The 12,687-nt window shown below is 37.7% G+C and overlaps 1 protein-coding gene across 1 annotated transcript in view; it reads left to right on the top strand.

Annotated features, from left to right (window-relative positions):
• The first annotated feature begins 5,444 nt into the window (after positions 1-5,444).
• LOC306845152 (thyroid hormone receptor alpha-A-like) overlaps positions 5,445-12,687 on the top strand; it is a 57,991-nt gene continuing 50,748 nt past the window's right edge. The window contains exon 1 of the mRNA XM_079377779.1: positions 5,445-5,711. The gene's annotated coding sequence lies outside the window, so the exon portion shown is untranslated. The remainder of the gene's footprint in view (positions 5,712-12,687) is intronic.

Genomic DNA, 12,687 nt, shown 5'->3' with positions numbered 1-12,687 from the left:
GAAGCTTAAAGATAATTTAGGGATAATTATAAAGGAAAAAACGTTTTAGGAAAAAAAATATTATAAAGAGAATTATAAAGGAAAAAAGAGAATTATAAAGGTGAAAAAAGCCTTAAATAAATTCAAATCCAGATCAACCTGTGGCAGTTTTTCGATAAACTGTCTGATTAGGTAACAACATTAGAACTCAAGATGAAATCTGATAAATATTTTTTTTTGTATAATTTGTATTTCAATTTATCACTTGTAAGGAGTTGTCATAATCACTTCTTTGCACATATTGATGTTAATGGAATCAAATCATATTTTTGACATGAAGCAATGGACTTGTTAACAAGCTGAAATGACTTACACACACACACACACACACACACACAGTCCTCTTCAGAAGTACATCTAACACTTTCATGTGCCTGTGCCCTTGCCCTGTGGTGATGACTTTGATATGTGCTTTTATGGGATCAGTGGGAATAGGATTTTGCATGGTTATTATGACAGAGACCTCCCCATCTCTCTCATCCGCACTCCGCTCCTCTTCTTCTGCATAATCCCCACATGTTCTACTTCAGTCTTCATTTCCTTGCTGGTGGGAGGCCCGGAGAAACATGGGGAATGTTGTATTCAGCACCCAGTTCACCAGCAGATCATATCTGATTTGTGAACTTCATTGTAATTCTGGTTGCTCACCTTATGTTTGTCTGTTCAGTCAGATATTAAAGTAGATAAATCTATACAGCTTATTTTTAATTTAAGAATGGGTGCAGCCATTTTGTTACTTAGAAGCGCGAGGTTTCTGGTGTCATCCGGTTCCACTTATTTGATCTGTACAAAAATAGTCCTTTCTACTGCTTGATATTGCAAGCTGCAGGTTACCATGCCATTTGTTAAAATATTATTACATTTAATATCATATCATTTAATATATCATCATATTTTACTGTTTATACACTTTGCTATTCTGTTACCTCAGAAACACTCTCAGGCAAAAAAAAAAAAAAACTGTGCAAAGCTAGTAGTAGCCTATAAGATACTAGAATTTAGAGTTAAATTAAGGTATTTAAGCAGCGTTTATAAAAATGCCTTAAAAGAAAACATTAACCTTAACCTTAATCTTCTCTGCGCCATGAGGCGCATAAGGCCTGGACATTTTCTTTCCACTGCTTCCTAGAAGAAAGCATTACAGGTGTACATCTTGAGACTAACATATTTTAAGATGACATATTTTAACTCAAAGATACATTTTAGTTTGGGACTAGCCTTAAGCTTCATCTGTGAAAGTGGAGGAAAGTGTACATAAATAGCCCCTTTTGAAAGGGTACCACTCCAGTGACAGTTTTGTATTTTTTCAAGTAATGAATCTGAATGAAGTCTCAGGCATTCACAGAAAACAGTTTACTTCAACTATTTTTGTAGATTTATTAAAGACTTGACCGAACTTTGGGTCCAATACAATAAATAACATTTTAGGCCAATGATATTTATTAAGTCTTGCTTGGTTTTGTTGACTAATGAGGCTTGATGACAATATTATTCATAAATGTCATGTTGCCTTATTTCTGCATCGTGTTTTGCAGAACAGGTGACCAAGCAGAAAACGGTGTGTGGTGAACCTGTGTACTGTAAACTTCAGACAGCTGAGCGCCTGTCTCATCTACTCAATACAGAGGATTTCAGACACACAGCTCCCTGATGTTCTCATTTTATAAAAGCTTTCACATTATGTGCTATTTTAATTAATAAACACTTAGAAATGAATGAAGACATACACAGAATGTTGTGCAACATCTCAGTCTTCATTTATTGTAGTTCAAAATGAGACACACATGCCTAATACAAACCCAGATATTTGAATCATCCATAATAATGAGTCATCATATACTAGGCATTAAGCACTTGAAGTGCAGCGTTACTTTAAATTATATGATACAGTTCAGATTGACTGATTGGCATCAGATTCACCTTCAAATGAAAAGTGATCATCTAAGCAACGAGTTCAAGAGAGTATTAACAGAGGAATGCTTTTGAATAAAATAATGTATCACTGACCCAATTAGGTTTTCTAAGTAATATGACTACAATGAGACAAATATCTTAAAGTGAAGAGTCTGTATACTGACGACGTTTCAGCATAATGGAGTAGGATACTGCAATTTCAAAAGCAGCAGGCAAAATAAGTTCTGATTAAAAGAAAGCGTTGCTCAGCAGCAGTCCTTTTCTCGCTGTGAATTAACGTACAAACCGATACCCTACAGCCCAATTCACTAAGAACCGTTCCTCTACACTGGCACACAGTGAGCTGGGATTCTTAAAAGAGAGACTGACAGAGAAGAGAATGGTCAATCGGAGAGTTGATGGAGAGTAAATCAGCCATGAAAGACGATGTCCCCAAAGATTCATTAAAGCTATGGGTTTAAAATAAAATCTATACAGTGGCACTGCAACTGCTACTCATAAAAGCAAGACTAATTATGTGGCAATTTAGAGTGAAAGAGTGAGTCAGAAGTGTTGTTTATTCTGCTGCTGATTATCATTCATAATACATTTAATGAAATGAATATGCTACATTGTCCATATACAACTGTCTCAGCACTGTGAGTGATAATTCTCTCTGCTGTATAATTTTCCTGTCACATGACAACAAAATGACTTCTTGCATGTTGGTTGCACTGTATACAAAAAAAAAAGTTGTAAATAATACAAAATGGAGTACATTTTACTAAATAAATAAATAAACAAACAAACATCAAATCATATTTCTACTTCAAACTTTTTGCAGTTTCTCAGTAAAACCATTAACCTTTTTTTTCAGTGCACCACAAAGACTTTTATTTGTTGAACAAAAAAAATGTTTGAAGTATGAAAATATTTAAAATGTTTTCAGAAAATACTGCTACTACAAACGTAGTAAGCAATAAACAGCCATTTTTTGAACTTTAAAACTTTTATGACAACAAGACATTACGATATATAAGACTTTACTTAAAGGCTTTATGTACAGTATAATGCATTATTATAGGTATTTATAATGTACATTGTGTGCATTATATCATTTCATAAATAACTGTGACCAATGTTAAAATGCATTATGATATTTGAAGTTTTGTTTATCACGTGTTTTAATGGATTATACTTTCAAAAGGTGTAACAATTAATAAATAAGCATTACAATGTATTTTAACTGTGGATTCAATTATTCATAACATCATACATTGCATCATAAGTTGTATTAAAAGGCATAATTGATGCATTAAAACTATTTATAATGCATTACATATAAAGATTTTAAGTAAAGTAAAGAATTTCAATATGAACTGTATTTATAAAGTATTTTTGGATCTTTTTTTTTGGCAAAAATAAGTGGCACATAAGTAATTGTACTAGTAATTGTCATTTAAATGTAGCAGGAACTATATTAGCCTATATAATAGCTCAGTCTTTTTGAACTCATCACACTACATCAGCACTGTGCTAATACAGAAGGCCTGCTAAGTTTAAAACTGACAGAACAATTTTGAATGTGTATGAAGGTGTGAGACAAACACATTTACCCCTCCATTGAGTAGCTGAATGCAGTCTAAAACCACAGACAACCACATTCAAAGCATCGCTATGCAGTTTCTCTATATGAGAAGTTGGTCTCTATCTCAACCCTCTCTCTGCTTGTCCAATTCAGATAGAGATGATACAATTAACCACACACCCTTGGTATTGTTGTCAGTGTGTGATTTTATTAATGCACATGTAATTACTAGTTGACTGACACGCAAACCCCAGGGTATGGAGGTAAATTAAAAGATGCATCATTTGTGGGTGTATATGTGTTTCACTGATGACTGCTGGACTAATGCCATTAAAATGTTTATACTGAGAAAGATAATTTCATAATACTGAATCTAATGCTCCCTGTCTAATCATTACTGGACATAATTTATTTATGGTTCAAAAGTGTTGCTTAAGATGATAACAATTGATAAATATTTTAAAACTAGAAGTTATCTAGATTTGTGCCATGTTCTTAAAAAATATAATCTTTGTATTCATGTTGGTTATGTATGATTCCGTTCAAAAATGTTAATGTAACTTTTAAATAAAAGTTATATGATACTTCACTTGCACACATATTAATCTTTATCAAGAATGTTTCCATATATATTTGTCGAAGTAAAAATTATTTCTTACAAATATCATTCAATTTTAGTCATAGGCCCGGTTTCACAAACGGGGCTTAGCTTAAACCAGGACTAGGCCTTAGTTAAATTAAGTTATTTAAGACCACTTTTACAAAAATGCTTTAGAAGAAAACATTAAGGTGTGCATCTTGACACAGAACAGTGACACTGACATATTTTAAGATATGTCAGAACAAGATATTTTCAGTTGAGACAGCTCAAGCATGCATTTTAGTCTCTGGGACTAGCTTAAGCCTTGTCTGTTAAACCGTGAGTTAGTCTCCTTAAGGTTGCTCAATTTGACCTGAACAAAAAGTGTCTAATATTTGACTTCATATAAAGCAATGCAATATCTGACTGGACTGAATATATTTAATTATTTTTAAAGGAATAAGAAGAACTTTGGCATAATTTTTCATTATTCATATTTCATTATTTCAGTGACCAATAAGCAGTGACTGAGATTGATTTTAACACATTCATATATATATATATATATATATATGAATATATAGTGGTAAATAGTAGTGGGGAATCTACTCACCCTCCAATAAAAGTTGATCTAGTTCACATGTATTTACACATGTTGGACGGGACTAACCTGTTTAAAAAGCTGTTATTCAGCATTAGCTGATTAGGTTTACATTGAAAATCTATGAATTAGATGCTTAGATTTTTTGTAATCTGTCTCTAAATGTTTGTATCTCAGAGGATACGATGCAATTTTAGGGGTATAAATCAAGACATAAAAACATAAATATAGACTCTGTGATTTTGTGGCTTTTGTTTTAGAAAATTAGATCTTTTTGTAATCTTGACAAAACACATATAGAATTCAAATGTACAAATTGCATTTTCAATGTATTTTTGAATAACCACTTTTATATTTTTTACGTCTAAAAAAATAAGGTTTATGTCATTGACCTACACAATACATAGGTTCAATTTGAATGATTTTCATTTGATCATCAAAGAGGGAAATGTAAGCCTTCTCTGTAATAGGTTAATAATCTCATTGTATTGCATTTCCTACAGTAAAAGGGTTTTGAAGTAGCATGCTGCAAGATCACAACATTTCAAGGACGAGATGTATAGATATGGGGGGCACTGGCAACCGCACAGCTGTCTCGGGAAGTGCTTTCACACACAGGGTCATACATCTCACACAGGGTTAAAAGGTTTAAGCTGCTGTGAACCTGTAGAGAGCAGCATTTGATATAATCACATGCTTCTATACCATCAGCTCGTCCTTACAGTAAAGTGGGTGGAGCGATTATAGTAAAGCTCGTGTATTTTGCTGTTGTGGCAGCCGAAACCTAATCGTTTTCACACATAGACAAATACAATATGTATTAACTGCCTTTTAAGTGGATATATTCCGAATACAGGTTATTATTTTAACTAGTTCTTAGCGGTTTGAAAGGGTATCGCAACCCGCAGAAAGGCGATTCGCGACGAAGACCGCTGGTTAAGAAGACTGGTGGGACTTCGGTGGACCATCTCGTTTTTTGGAAGCAGTTTGTCTTTCTTCCTAAGGAGTGGGTGAGTAACTGTCCTGCGGTCAGCTGTCGTGTTGAGCTTCTCACTTCAGAGGTGTCCACTTATGGTGCGCGCAAAGGCGCAGAGCTGTAACACATCTTGCTGCGTCACTGCGCCGCTGCGCATGGTTTGAGCCTCTGCACTCTGCACGCGGCAAACGAGGACACCAAGAGAGGGATTCTTACCAAGTTCTGGGTTAGCGTACACAGCCCAAGACTAGACAACTTAGTTCCCGCTCTAGTGGCTCGTCTAAAGATTCTATAACCAAAATGTACTGTTAATAGCATCAGAGATGACTGGCGCTGGAGAGTGAGTTGTTCACCATCCTACTGTCACGTAGAAACATTTACTTTTTCATTCGTCAAGAGATAATATACAGTCTATCTAATGTATATATACAGTCAATATTTGAAGTGGATCAAAACCTTTCATCAAAGTTGTCCTGAAACCAAAACAATACCCGTTCTTGTCTTATGACAACTTTGATTAACTTTTTTGATCCAGTTCTAATGTTGACTACTGTTGTCAACCGTATGTTCAACAGGTTGCATTTATTTAACAGATTGCATGAACTGCACTCTTGCGTGAACTGCATAAATCACTTCTGCTTTTTCCCTCTCCGTAGGGGGTGGAGTTCCCCGCCCATTGGGTACAATTTGATTAGCCAACATAATAAGCTGGTTCCCGGGCGATTCTCTGAATTGGGTGCCTTTTGGGTCATACCTTTTTTTTTTTATATACCTTAAATAGTTATATTTCTGATCATTTCATGTGATAGTGGATTAGTCAAACCTTTAAGAAAATACATTTTCCCACCTCAGGCATGAAATTCTAATCGATATCGAGTGTTTTTTCTTACTGAAAGTTGTTTTGGAGTTCAACCCCGTCACAGACCACTTGAACCCTGTTTAAATATGATTTAAAAAGATTTTCAAGTAAATTTTTGTAGAAGCTTTTCAATGAGATGTCCCTTGTTTGATATCATTTATTGCATGTAGAATTTTATTTTTAAATACTCACCATTTGAATACCAAATCAGGTCATGAAAACTGCATCTAACATTGGTCTTCATATCTTATCACAAAATATGCATTAACATTAGGATTTAATTAGGCTTTCATATTTTTTACGACTGTCCTGTAAATTCTGCACACAGCAAAACAAACATTGACCTAATTTGTCTTCTTATCACGAAAATATTAATAAAAACTGTCAAATAACAGGGTTGAACTCTGCATAACGGGGTTGAAAATGATAACAGGGTTGAAGTGATGATCATTATTTCAATATAGTATGGATTTCTTACCTGTAAAATTAATGATATCACATTCAATAACATTTTATTTTATTAAAGTTGGCAAAAACAAACAAACATTTTAGTAAGTATTTAACATTAAATCAAAAGCATTAAGCATTAATTAATCACTAACATCAATCGATCTTTCCATTTGGAAATATTGAACATAAAATACCATAATTGATTATTTCTGACAGTTCACATTACAATACAACAAGTCTACAATTGAGTAATCTACTAAGAAGTGTCAAACTTTCAACCCTGTCACAACGATTCAACCCTGTTATAATAAAAAATGTGACGGGGTTGAATGTGACGGGGTTGAAGTTTTTGGCTAACAGTAGCTAAAACAGTTAGCTTAGCTAAGACAGTAGCACCACATGGCATTTAGGACATCATAAAATTTTAATGTTTTGCAAAACTATTATTTAATTCTTCTTAAACCGTTGTTTACTATCATTTAGTCATATAACAGAGTTGAAATGTTGAGCCTGACAATCTTAATCTGACAGTGAAAAACATGAAATATAGGTAAGAAAAGATACTGGCAAGTGCCTTTCTTTGCAGCATGTTCTTCAAGAGACTTGTGTGATGTCACTGCCTGGATGTGATGCCACAGGGATTGATCCATTATTTTTATAGGGGGGTAAATAGTATGGCGTGACGGGGTTGAAAACAAACTGGAGGACGTGTATAAATATTGCAATTTCATATATAATTAATGCATTTTTATATATATATGTATATTTTAGTTTAAGTAGACCAACATATGATTATATTAGCAGCAACATTTTGGTATAAATTGCACTTTTTATTTGTTTGATATTCAATGAAAATGTAATGATGGTTAGTGAGGACATGCAAACATGCTTGTTGTCTACTACTTAGGCAACCCATTATATTTAAATTAAAATAAAAAAAAAGCAATTGTGTTGCATTATAATGCAAAGGCACCTGGTTCTATTAATTGACAGCGTTAAAATGCATTTTGTGATTTCCTTCAATTGAAAATCTTTGAAGTAAGTTTGGGGGACTTGAAGGGCACCCAATTCAGAGAATCACCGAACATTGTTTCTTTTAACACAAAACAAATGAACCATGTTATAACACACATTCCCATTTGTTTCCTTCTAAACAGATTAAGCAAATTAAAGCGCAACATAATGTAATGTTATTTTCTTTTTCTTTCTATGTCACTTTCTTTCAATTATACCCGTTTTTCCTCTTTCTTTCTCTTTTTTTTTTTTTTTTTTTTTTTTTATAGGAACATAACATCTAACTTGAACTCAAATGTGTAACTGAGACAGTCAATTTTAGTCCAGGTAATGTTTTGGTGTTTTCACAACTCTTCCACTGGAAGTCACAACTGGTGGTTTAGTGTCCAGTAAAGGTGCAGCTGGGGGAACTGCATGAGTATTTAAATGTTCAGTTCCAGTCTCAGGAAGAACTGGTTCTTTTCCTCCTATAGGTGCAGCACAAGTTGTAGCATCCGGTTGCAAAGGTATTGCTTGCAAATGTTTCCTGTTTCTGCGCAGAACAGCTCCATTTTGAGTTTGCACCATGTACGATCTTGGTTCTGAAGTTTTGTTCAGCACAACGGCTGGCGTTTTCCAGTGTCTCTCGTTGTCCAGCTTAAGAAGGACCTTCTCGCCAGGATCTAATTCAGGCAGTACACGAGCAGAGTGTCTCCGGTCATAGAAAAACTTGTAAGACCCCTTTGCGGTTTTATCCTTCCTCTCCACTACTTTACAATCATGGGGTTGAGGTCGATATTTTCCCTCAAGCATTGGTAGGTTGGTTCTAATCTGCCGACCAGTCATTAGCTTGGCTGGACTCAGTCCGGTTGCGCGATAGCACATCAATGCCAGATGAGGATCAGGTTGGCGTAGAATCCGTTTAGCAGTTTGAACTGCTCTCTCCGCAGCTCCATTGGCTTGGGGAAAATGAGGACTTGAGGTTGTGTGGTGGAAATCATAGTCAGTACAGAACTGCCGGAATTCGACTGAGGCAAACTATGGGCCATTGTCTGATACAAACTCCCTGGGAATACCCCATCTCACAAACATGCACTTCAGTCTACTGATAACATGGAAGCTGGAGGGTGTCTGTAGGTGAGCTATTTCGATGTCACGCGAGTAGTAGTCTACAACTATTAAGTAGGTTTTACCATCCAACTCACATAAATCTGCTGCAATCTTACACCAGGGACCAGTAGGCAAGGGAGTAGTAATTAAGGGTTCTCTTCTTTGTGTGGGTTTATGGGCCCTACAAAACATGCACATTGAAACCCTCCTGTTAATGTCATTGCCTATTCCTGGCCACCAAACTGACATCTTTGCCCTCTGACGACACTTGGTGAGCCCCAGATGCCCTTCATGAATTCGGCTTAACACCTCCTCCCTCATTGACTCAGGAATGACTATTCTGTCCTCATACAAAAGCAGCCCATTGGCAAACGACAAGGAAGCCCTGGCTGTATGATAGCGGCTCAGCGGGAAGGGTATATGCTTTGGCCAACCCAAACTGAGAAAGCTTATCACTGCCTGGAGATCTGCATCTCCCTCTGTGGCCACCCTAATGGCATCTAGCTTGGATTGTGACACCTCTTTAGATGTGACCACTGCTTCAACATATGCCTTCACCTCATCTTCCACCTCTGACTGGCAGTGCCCACTCAGGGGATTCCGAGAAAGTGTGTCCGCCACCACCAAGCATTTACCAGGAACATGCACTGCTTTCACAATGAAGCGCATCAGGCGCATTAGTAAACACTGACACCTTAACGGAGCACGATCAATATCATACGAGTTGATGAGTGGCACTAATGGTTTATGATCTGTCTGCAGGCAAAATTCATCCAACCCTTGCAGGTAACGGGCAAACCGCTCGCAGGCCCACACTCCTGCCAGGCACTCCTTCTCAATTTGGGAGTATCTGCACTCTGCTTCAGTCAAAGTTCTGGAACAGAATGCAACTGCACGAGTTACATCACCATGGACTTGAAGCAAGGCAGCTCCTAACCCAAAACTGCTTGCATCAGCGCTAACCATTGTGGGTTTCTCAGGATCATAATAGGCAAGAGCAGGAGCTGTGGCCAACATGCCTTTTACTTTGTTCAGTGCCTGCTCATGGACCTCTGTCCAAAACCAGACTGCATCCTTTTTCAGCAGATCTGTAACTGGTTGAAGCTCTGTTGAAAGCCCTGGCACAAATTTGCCTAAATAATTGATTCATTCCTAGAATTTGCCTGAGGTCGGTCACATTAGTGGGACTAGGCATATCAGTTATTGCCATTACCTTTGTTGCATCAGGCTTGATGCCATCCTGACTGATGGTGTGCCCAAAATACTGCAGCTCAGATTTGTTGAAGTGACATTTATCACGGTTCAATTTAAGACCTGACTCTCTGATGGTTTTCAGAACAGCCTCAAGATTTTCGTCATGCTCGTTTTTGTCCTTGCCATAGACAAGTATGTCATCCATGACAACTTCAGTGCCTTTGTGCCCAATTAGAACTTTACTCATTTTCCTTTGAAAAATTTCAGGTGCTGAGGTAACCCCAAATGGTAATCTGTTAAAACAGAACCGTCCTACAGGGGTTATGAATGTAGTCAACGTCACGCAACTTGGGTCCAAAGGGATTTGCCAAAACCCTGAGGATGCGGCTAGTGTAGAAAAGACACAGGCACCTAAAAGTTTGGGGGCAATGTCCTCTAATGTTGGGAGAATATAGCGCTCGTGCTTTACAGCCTGATTCAGCCGCTTCAGGTCTACACAAATCCTGACCGAACCATTCTTTTTCACAACAGGTACCATTGGGGCACACCATTCAGTCGGATCTGTGACTTCTGAAATTATCCCTAAGGACTGCATGCGTTTGAGCTCCTGTTCAACCTTAGGCAACAAAGGAAAGGGAATTCTACGAGGGGTGGACAGACTATAAGGAGTAGCATCTGACTTTAGCTCAATTTTCACTGGTTCACAATTAAGCACGCCAATGTCTCCATAGACATCATCTTGGTCTGTAATTTCATCCACCCTCTGTACTAGGCCCATCTTACAAGCAGTGCTACGGCTGAGCAAATTGTTGGAAAATGGCCCATCAACGACAAAAATCCAAAATTCAAAACTTTCCTCTTTTCTTTCAGTGTTTGCCAGAAATTTTCCCAGGCAACTTAAGCCCGGCTCACACTGTGCGATTTTGGCCAGGATTTGGTCGTCTGAGACAAATTTTGAAAATCCTAAAATCCTAAAAGATTCCTATAATCCTAGGCTAAAATCGGTTGTCTAGATCGCTGGTTTGACATGTTCACCGACAGCCGATTAATGGCCGTTGCGATCAATTTTTTCCTCCGATTAAATTCTGGCAGTGTGACATCTCCTACGACGACCGTCAAACCAAGATCCAATAGGAGCACTGAACTTGATGACGCAATTAGCGCGACAACTTCAAACCATTCATTATTTGTAAAAACAATATATGTACAAAGTAAAGTTTACTTAAAGTTTATTTATTAAGGGGCAGGATGTTTAAACTCGAATAACAAAATTACCTCAAGTTCGCTCTGTAGAACTGGAAGTCACTAAAGTCCTCTTTTGCCCAGCCATGACTTGCTCCACACACGTCGTCTTTTTCGTTTTTTTTTTTTACATCAAGGCATGTAATTAATAAAACTAACGCTACACGTTGCTGTTGTTTGCTAGCTACCATTATAGCGAGAGAACGCGGGTCACGTATTGATGACGTAAAACTCCGGACAAGTCTTCTGACATTAAGACAACTGAGATCCTACAGTCTGACATGGGGATCATGTTCGTACAGTGTGACAAGCAACAATCGCAAAAGACTATTAAAAATCGCACAGTGTGAGCCCGGCTTTACTTTCCCCCCAGGACTCCGCACATTTATACTTGTTTTGACCAGCAGAGGGCGCTCTTGTAAGCTCTCAAACACTGAGCGTGACATGATGGTGATGTCGGCCCCAGTATCAATTTTGAATTTGACCGGCCTGCCCTGAATAGGCAGAGTAACACACCATCTGTCCTCTGCGGCAGACTCATTCATTACAGACCCTAGGAAAAATGCATCACTAGTTTCACTATCACACACTACAAGCTCTTTGACATTCTTCGTTTTACATGCAATTGCAAAATGTCCCAGTTTATTGCATCTCCTACACCTTTTGTTTCGTGCGGGGCATTTATTCTCATTGTGTGTGTGATTACAACGTGTGCAGTCCACAATTTGTTTTCTTCCACCGCCCTTTTCCTTTGTTGCTGGACCCATAAAGCGCTTTGAGCTTCTGTAACGTCCGTGCTGTACAGTGCTCACTTCAGCGGCCGCTCACCGCTCGCATTTTGCGTCTTGATGAGCTCCGACTGCCGGGCGATCTGGACCGCTTTGCCCAATGTCAACTCGGGTTCCATTTGTAACTTCTGGGAAACTTCATCTGCAATCCCAATAACAACTCTGTTCCGTATTTGTTCCTCTTTGCTCACACCAAACTCGCAGTATTCGGCCAGTTCATAGAGGCATCTCACGAAAGCCTCGACAGTCTCTCCCGGTCTCTGTGTACGCTGGTGAAAACAGGCTCTCTCGTGAATAACATTCCTTCTGGGCACGAAATGGTAATTAAATTTGACGACAACAGTCTCGTAATTATTTGCATGTGAAGCTTCAGC

Source organism: Barbus barbus (assembly GCF_936440315.1).
Source record: "Barbus barbus genome assembly, chromosome: 3".
Classification (NCBI taxonomy): Eukaryota; Metazoa; Chordata; class Actinopteri; order Cypriniformes; family Cyprinidae; genus Barbus; species Barbus barbus.
The sequence above is the reverse complement of the archived record's forward strand: the minus strand, read 5'-3'. Positions and strand labels throughout refer to the sequence as shown.